The sequence below is a fragment of the Oreochromis aureus genome, linkage group 5 (genome assembly GCF_013358895.1).
Source record: "Oreochromis aureus strain Israel breed Guangdong linkage group 5, ZZ_aureus, whole genome shotgun sequence".
NCBI lineage: Eukaryota > Metazoa > Chordata > Actinopteri > Cichliformes > Cichlidae > Oreochromis > Oreochromis aureus.
In genome coordinates this window covers 33,659,849-33,668,662 of record NC_052946.1, presented here as the reverse complement: position 1 = coordinate 33,668,662, position 8,814 = coordinate 33,659,849, and positions in this window count along the sequence as shown.

The window sequence follows — 8,814 nt, the reverse complement described above, 5'->3', positions numbered from 1 at the left end:
GTTTTAGAACTGAAAAAGTTCTCTTGAACTTAAAGAAGTCCAGTTGCCTTCTTTTCAAGCACTGAAGATATCACAACTATTTAATGGGTTGCTGCAATTTGTAGAGATCTGAAAATTCTTGAGGTTGTGCCTCATATTAAAATAATTCCACATGACGAATACCTACTACATGCTTGAAATAGATTGGTAGTCCCTCCCTTTCCACTATGAAGCTAAGCAGGCAACAAACATGATTGCAAAGTGTGATTATTTTGTGATCCTTTTGTGAGTACTCTAACCATACAATGATCCAGAGAGTCGTACTCTGTTGAGGATATAAACACAGACAGCTGCAGACGAGTATTCATTCCTCTTCTAGTCCTTTAAGGTCTGTCTGAAGTGTTTGTGTATAGTTGGTATGTTGTACTGTAGTGTCTCAGCAGACATGAAAACACTATCATGCCTCTTAGCTCCACTTTGTTAGTCTGAATGCACTCATGCCCTCAGAACAGTGAGTGTAACTATGTAACTACTTGATGTGAGATGCACCAGGTTAACACTTGAAGCATGAGCATTTTAATATTGCCATTGGGTCACATTAGCATTTTCTCAAAGGATAATTACAGGCCCATGATTATCGTGTATTATTTACCTTATCTACCTGCTTTTCTTTTCTCTCTTTTTTCTTTTATGGCGTCCGCGTCTCTCGTATATTTTTCTTGTGACATGCAAAACAAACATAGAGATCTGGCTTTTAACAATATTGAATTCTACATAAATACGCCAGTGTTTTACACGTAAACCGTTTATTCGAGCACCAGGCACAGTGTGTGTTCAGTTCTGTTTGTCAAAAAATCGACCTCACAAGTTGAACTTGATGGCAGCTTGTGTTTGAGGTGTTTTCCGTTATGATTTCAACAGATGCCTGGCAGCCAATCACAAATACTTTTCCTCAGCCAAGGCTTAAATACAGATAAATTCACACCACCCAGTGTTACACTCACATTCATGTCTGTCAAGCTAATCAGTCACAAGTGTCTCAATACACAATTCCTGTTAAGAACTTCTAAGAAAACAGACGCTCCAGCATAACAACCACCATAAATAATAAGTTACAATACTGTGCAAAAGTCTCGAGCCACTCCCCATTTCTTTATATTTTACTTCCAAGGAGCCAGACTGTCTTGTAATTTTTTAAACTGCTCTTGAGCAATAGCTCTCCAGGCATTCTGAAGGTCTTTCAAAGTTTTTCTTTACTTTATCACTTATTTTCAGTCCAGTGCTTGTACCTGCCCATTTTCAGAGGAATGTGTGCTTGTATGTGTTTTTTTGTATGCTTGTTTCTTTGTAAAAACATGCAATACTGACCTATGAATCAGTATGAATACGAATTCAAAATAATGCACCTAACTCAAGGGATGTGTCGAGTCTATACAGACCAGGCAACTTGGCAAAGGACCAACTTTTCGTTTTGGTACTTTGCTAGAAGCACTTTGTAAACAAACATATAATTTGTTTCTTTTTTATTTGAATCTATAATAAATTCTAAATATAACACAGTTTGACAGGAATTAAAGAGTATTTTGCACTAATGAGGTGATTTCCAAGAGTTATTAGTCAAAAGCTGGGTGTGAAGTGTGTCTTTAAGAAAATTTGAGGAAATTTGTAAAGTGGAGGACAAAACAAGCAGTGACAGAAAGTATATGAACAGCATCTGATATTCATTTCCTTAAGAAATAGGAAAAAAATCCAGCAAAGATTTTACACAGGATATGAGAGATGCTGGATCCATCTACTGTTTGCTGAAGCCTTGTAAGAAATGGTCTTGAAGGAACGCTGGCTACAAACCCATTAGAAATGCATAGATTTTGTTATTGCTTTATATACTCCATTTCTATGTATTTTTGCGTGTTTTTCTATAAATCGCATTTCAAGTGCCGTCCAGCATTAAGGACCAAACTCTGAGCCTATACATTCCTGAGCCTGTGTGCTGGTTGCTGTCTGCGGCTACAGGACTGCTGGCTGGTTGATAAATGAACCAATAGTGTTCTGGCTATGTGATGAATAGACCAATAGAGGATGATGGATAACATTGTAGAGAGCGGGTGAGGAGCAGATCACGGTCTCAGTGAGGCCTAAAACATGAATGTAGCAGGAAGATGTTAAAAAGAGAAGGGAGGGAGAGGGAGGATGGGAGATAAAGAAAGATAGAGGAGACAGGTAGAGGGAGAGTGTGTCCACAGTGATAAGTGAGGGGAGAAAGGAGTGAGTGGGAAAGAGCAATGTGACAAAGTGTTAGCGAGGGGAGGAGAGCTGACAAAGGGAGGGAAGATAAATGAGTGGGGAGAAATGTAGACTGAGAGGAAAGGAGCTGAAAGACAAAAAACTAAGAAGAAATGATAGAGCCTGAATCAGAGGTAGCAGTTCTGAGTTTGTAGCCTACCAAGGTATTGTATGAGGGAGGTTTGAGCTCAAAGTTTAATGGTCTGTTTAACCCGGGAATAGTAGGGTAGCCTATGTCTACATTAGGTCTGTTTGGCATTGTTTTTAACAGCTCAACAAATAAGCTCAGCAAACAGACAAAGTGGTAGTATGCAGTTTGTGTCAGCTAAAGTTACAACTAATGTATTTCCTAGGCATAGGCTGAGGATAACTCATTCAGATGGAGAAAGTTGTAAGAAAGACAGGACAGGAGAGGAAGAAGAGTGATTATTTCCACACTTATTTCGAGTGACATCTGATAAACTGAAAATTTAAAGCTTACATGTAATGTCCTGATTTATTTTAGTTATTTGAACATATATATTTGATATATTCAATACATTTACTAAAGGGATGAATGTGTGTACCTTTGCCACCAGTTATTATAAAGTACTTTAGTCTACTACAGTTAGCAGTAGGACGTGGTGCACATTTTATTGCTGTATATAGTGGTTTTTAGAAACCCTACGGGTAATTTGCAGGCAGGCTTTAGCTTTATTCTTGTCAACTGTAGCTAGAGTCAACTTTACATTATGACAATCCATCAGATAGCTATGTGAAGTGTTGTGAAATCTAGGAAAACTACAAGCCCTCATGGTGGCAAAAGTGATTAAGAGTCATATACTGGAAACTATTATTGCGCTGCCAATCAGCAGACATTGAAAACGTTGGTAGATTCACATTCAAAAGGGTTGCAGAAACCATTAGGTTTCAAAACAAGTGGAAGAAAGACAGTTATGGGATGATGGATTGACTCCATTACTTCTGTTATTCACTGAAGCATGCATGCTTTTAAAATCCATCTACTGTATGCCATGACACCACAAAGACACTGCAAGAAAAAAACAGCATGACATAAAAGCAGACAAATTTGCCTGGCAACCCTGCAAACAAATTATTGCAAACAGAAAGATTTTTTTTTTGTTTTCCCATCGCCCAAACTGTGAAAAACAAACCAGTGAAAGGCAATGAAAGAGTGCGGAGTTATAACTCCATAAATAACTCCTTTGAACCCATTGAAGAAAGATTATATCCTTTGCTCATTCCAGCATCAAAAAAGTGGAAAAGGCAGGGCATATTTTAAGGTCTCTTGAAGATGTGTTTATATGTTTTCATGCGTATCAAAACTGTCCCAACAAAGATCTTTGCTGGCACGTCAGAACTAAGCTGGAGGCAAAACTTCCTTTGCCAAGGTGAATGATATTGGTAATGGCTACAGGGTGCAACTTCATGCCACAAAGAGCTCCATAACCTGTGGCAACTTGGCAAGGAACTTTTAAGTCAGTCATGCAGGTTGGGGTCTAAATAACTCTGTCAGCACAGCAAAGTGCTTTACAACAAAGGGAGACTGATTAAAGTTTGGGGCTCTGCACACCTGCTCATCCTCTAATATCAAAATGAATCTCTTGTTACCATTCATAAGGTTCGCAGTGTAAATCCCACAGAGTCTCACTCATTTAGAGCACAGAGGAAACTGAATGTGTTGTTTATAAGCTGAGTGATCTTGGTGAAAAATGTGGGTCACTTTCTACTTAGGTCTGACCTATACTGGAAAAGATGAGAAGTAATGAAGTTTAAAAAATGGTGTAGGAATGAAATATAAATGATATGATATTAGAGTGACCAAGCAGCCAAGGATAAAGTCACAGGTGTACTGTTCAAAAAGCATGTTTTATTTGACTCAAAATATCAAAAATCACACAGTATCAGTCTATAGAAAACTCACAACAAGTACAAGTCATGTAATTCGAAAACAGTGGAACTACAATGTAAATAATGTAAGAAAATTCATTATGCAAAACTGCATGTATGGATCACTGTGACAGACCTTTCTGGGGTGTTTTCTGCAGCTTGCAATATGACAGCTGGAATACCTTCCAGACTCGCTGTTATCTTGAATTGCATAAGTGGGTAAGGGAATCGTACTGTTGTCTCATAACCAGAAGGTCCTGAGTTTGAATGCACCATTTCCTGGGGGCCGACTCTTCTGCAGCACTGTGTCGTTGGCTTCATTTTAAGCCCCTTGATCCTAATCTAGTGTGTTTAAAATGAGAAGAGTTTGGAGTTAGACCTATCTTACTGTGGCTGTAACATACTGCAGTTTACACTGACGTCAAGGGACATCTTGTACGTGTCTTTGAGCAGTTGAGTGGCTTTGACAGAAGAGGGTATTTGATGATCTGGGAATGAAAAGGCACTGGCTGAGTGACTTTGCAGTTTTGGGTTCAGTACAGATTTTTTAGGGGATGAAAGGTTCTCATATTGTTACATCGGCCAGTCTTCTGTATATATCATGCAACATTGTTTATTAATTTTACAGGAAACTGGCATGAAAACAGTGCTTGATCTTGCACCACCATCTGCTCACCTGTGAAAATAAACTGTGGATGCATTTATTCGCCATGGTTGTCAGGACTACACTGACACATGTATCGCAGACAGTGCTGAGTACTGTAAACGGTGAAGTCAAAGGTGCTCAACTGGACAAAATATGCTGGTATAAACCCCACACCCCACCCCCTGCAAAAAAAAAAGATATATGTTTGATAGGCCACTATCAGACACTAACGTGTGCAGACAAATTCCTGAATATTTACATGAGCTCTGTTCTTACTGTATTAACTTTTCACCCTTGTTTATACTGGAACAGTTATATGGGGTTGTGTCCTCTGATCTGTCAATAGCAGTCTGATTCATGGGGAACACAATTACTATTAGTCAGCTGACTTATATTTTTCTTTTGTTTAAGCTCCAGAGTAAAATACAAATGTTGCTCTGTTAAATATATATTTTACAAAGTCTGTACTCTTTGTTTTCTACTGAAATGTCTGTGCATTAGTATGTTTATCATTAGCAACTACTCCTAAAACTGCATAAAATTCACAGAATTTGATAATCAGTCTAAAGCTTTTGATTCAAACAAAACTTAACCTCTTTATTTGAGTGTCAGAACATCAAAAGCAAAAGTGCTTGAAATTAATAATTAGAAGCTAAGGTGTCACTTCACCAACAGCATGCACCTCTGATATCTTCGTGTACAGTGGTGATGTGCAGATTTAAAGGAGAACAGCAAGCTCAACCAGTGTTGGAGGAAAACCAAAAACACAACTATTACCCAACTTCTCTCTGGGGTTGCCATGCTCCTGTCACTGTAATGAGATGAAAACAAACAGTAACTCTATCCCCGTGTGTGTGTGTGTGTTTGTGTGTGTGTGTGTGTGTGAGAGCAGACATACCATGTTCTTATGTGTGTGTGTCTGCACTGCTCTCTTGTCTAGTATCAATGGCAGTCACTTAGAGAGTGTGAGTCAGTGTGTTTACTGTTTTCACAGATGGAGCTCTGACACTGTCTGGATAACTGAGATAAATGACTCGCAGTGCAGCTCAGCAGATGGGAAAAACAACAGCCAGTAACACACATATGCGCACACACACAAACATAAAAACTGCATGCACTTGTGAATTCCTGTGCATTCATTCATACACATGTGCATGGATATATATGTGCACACATTCAAACATGTGCACATAACTGATTAATAAAAGTGATTTACTGATACTGTTGGGTATCGACTAATTCATATTTGGCAAACATACTAGATCAACATCCCCTTTGGTAAAGGAGACTGTTTTTTGTTCGGAATGGAGCACTTTATCAAGTTATGCATTTTTTCTCCTAATCACAGCAAAGCAGAAAACCACAGAAAAAGAGAAGCTTCTCATTAGTGGTAAAATGTCAGCTGCCGATTGGCTCAGAGTGGCCGCTGACTTAATGTAGAGAGAAGTCATCTGTAATCAGTTACCAGCTGCAGCTAGCTTCAGGGAGTTCTGACATAAAGCAAAAGACAGAGACAAAGAGAACAAAACAATCTTCCCATATGTAATAACTTCTAAATTGCAGTATGGCGCTCCAGGACAAGAGTTTTAGAAAAATGTACCACTGCTTGTAATGCATCAAGTTCTCTATAAATATCCTCTAAAGGTTAATGTTATTTAGTGGAGGCTGCCACAGCAGGTGGGTTACAATCTGCTCCTGAAGGTGGCCTGCTGCACCTCGACCACTCAATGTTCTGGAAATCCCTGACAAATACTGCCCCCATGTGGCAAAAACACCCCAGCTGTTCGGGGTGAAGGATGAGCCATCTGACTCTCAGCGAATCCAGCAAAAAAGCAACCCTAAATGTTTTCATGGATATATGAATGAAGTCCTGTTGTTCTCCAACATATCTGTTAAACATGATTCCAAAAAACAGAATCATAAAAACAAAGCGACGGATCAGTTCTTTCACAGAGCCGGTTAGGTAAAAGTATTAAAGACACTCGCTGCTGCGCTGAGAGCACGTTGTTCTTTAGGTCTTGATCAGTTGGTTCAGCTTTGTTAGACAAGAAAATTGAATATAAAATGATAAAATGAAGTGCAGATTATGTAAGACAGGCGGTATGAAGACATACCTCTAGTAGTGCTGAAGTTCTTTTTGCAATTTATTCAAAATGAAAAAAGAGAAACTTTAGAATTTCAATATGATTTTGACTGAAATTTGTCTTGAAAGCATTGAAATGGACAAGAATGCCTTACAACAGGAAATCAGTGTGAAATGCCAACCTATAAATCTATGTTTAAGGTACCCTGAAACACACGCTTCCACCCCTTTCAGTTCCCAGTTCCTGTACATTTTCTGCATGAATAAGTAGTGAAAATGTAACCTAGTGAAGAATAAAAAATCTGCCAATTTTGTTTTATTGCTTTTAAAAATATAATGCCCAGCTTACTTCATTTAATACAATCCCTGCTAAGTCAGCATTTATATAGGCATCATTTCCCCTTCTGCACTTTTTAATCTTTATTTAGCTTTTAGAGTGTTTCAGTTCTGTCTCAGGGGGTGGGGGTGTTTGGGGATTTTGGGGGCATTAACCTTTTAAATATCATTTGTTCATATCATATATTTTTATTTATCAACACTAATAAGTTATATAGATCACTATTTCTTTATCATTTTCAGAACTTTCTGTTAATTCAGCACGTTCCAGAAATAGAATAGAATACCTATTATTGTCATTGTACATGTGCAACTAAATTTTGGGTGCTCCACACCAACTGTGCCAGAATAAAATATAAATAGTAGACAGTAGGAATAAATAGCAAACAAGAAAAAAATATATATACAAAAATGTAAGAAAGACACACTAAATAGCTCTCAGAGTGAACTAAAAAGTGCTCGGAGGTAGTGCTAAGAAAAATAAAATCAATTATTTGTGTTTGAGGGGTTTTTTTTAGGAATCCTGGATCTCAATTACAGACTTCAGCCCCCACTGTGACCTTAAAAATCGAAGGAGTTAAAGAAAGTGGATGGATGGATATATCTCAGTTATTACCGAGGCTGAGTGAAACCAGAGCGATAGCAGACACATATGGGTAATAACTTTTAGTATTCATGGCTCAATTACAGCACTGACAAATGTTATGTGGGCCAGCTGTTACCCAGAAGGCAGGGTTGTCCTAAGAACTGCTGGTAAAATAGCACTAACACTTGGAAGTATAGTGGCTCAAATTTAATTGGTTTCTGGAATTTCAGACATATTTTGCCCGTGGTTTATACCCTGCATGTAGCAGGGATAGTTATGTTTACCACAAACAATGCAGTGATTGTATGAACTAATAATCCACATTCTTATTTTGGCAGTAAAGACTTTGTGCTGAAGGAAGAAGCCACACTCGGAGAGACATTGGTCTCTCTTCCTCTCTATGTATTGCTATTGGAGAGGATAAAGGTGTGTGTTCTGTATGCCTGCCTGATATTGACACATATGAATGAAATTTGCTGTTTATATGTTTTAAATTAATGATGCCTAACCTGAGCAGTAATGGTTAACCATTCATTCAGTGAATAAATGATTTTATAGGAAGCTAAAAGTATGGCAGTTGAAACCACAGGCTAAATATGCATTTATTTACTCTGTGTCTGAAGTGGTTCACTTCTGGTACTACTGACAAACTGGTCAAACTGCAAGTTAGCATACAACCAGCTAGCTATAGCTTTGAGATTGAAATGAGACTGACAAAAAAGGACTAAACCTGCATTTTCTCCAGTGGCCACTTGAGTCTGGTTCCAAAAGTGATTAAGTCTCCATAGACTCCCATATTAAAATGTCCATTTTTAGAGCATTTTAGTAAGCTTTACAGTCTGTTACAGAAATGGTCTTGGCCTCTGGGAATTCTTTCCCTCTCCATGGCAACTCTGCTGGAGGTGCATTAGGGGTGTGGCCACTGGGTATCTGAAAAAATCAAAAATGCAGAGATATTTTTAAAAACAAGCATTTTCCCACATTCATTCATTCACGGACTATTTTGTGCTG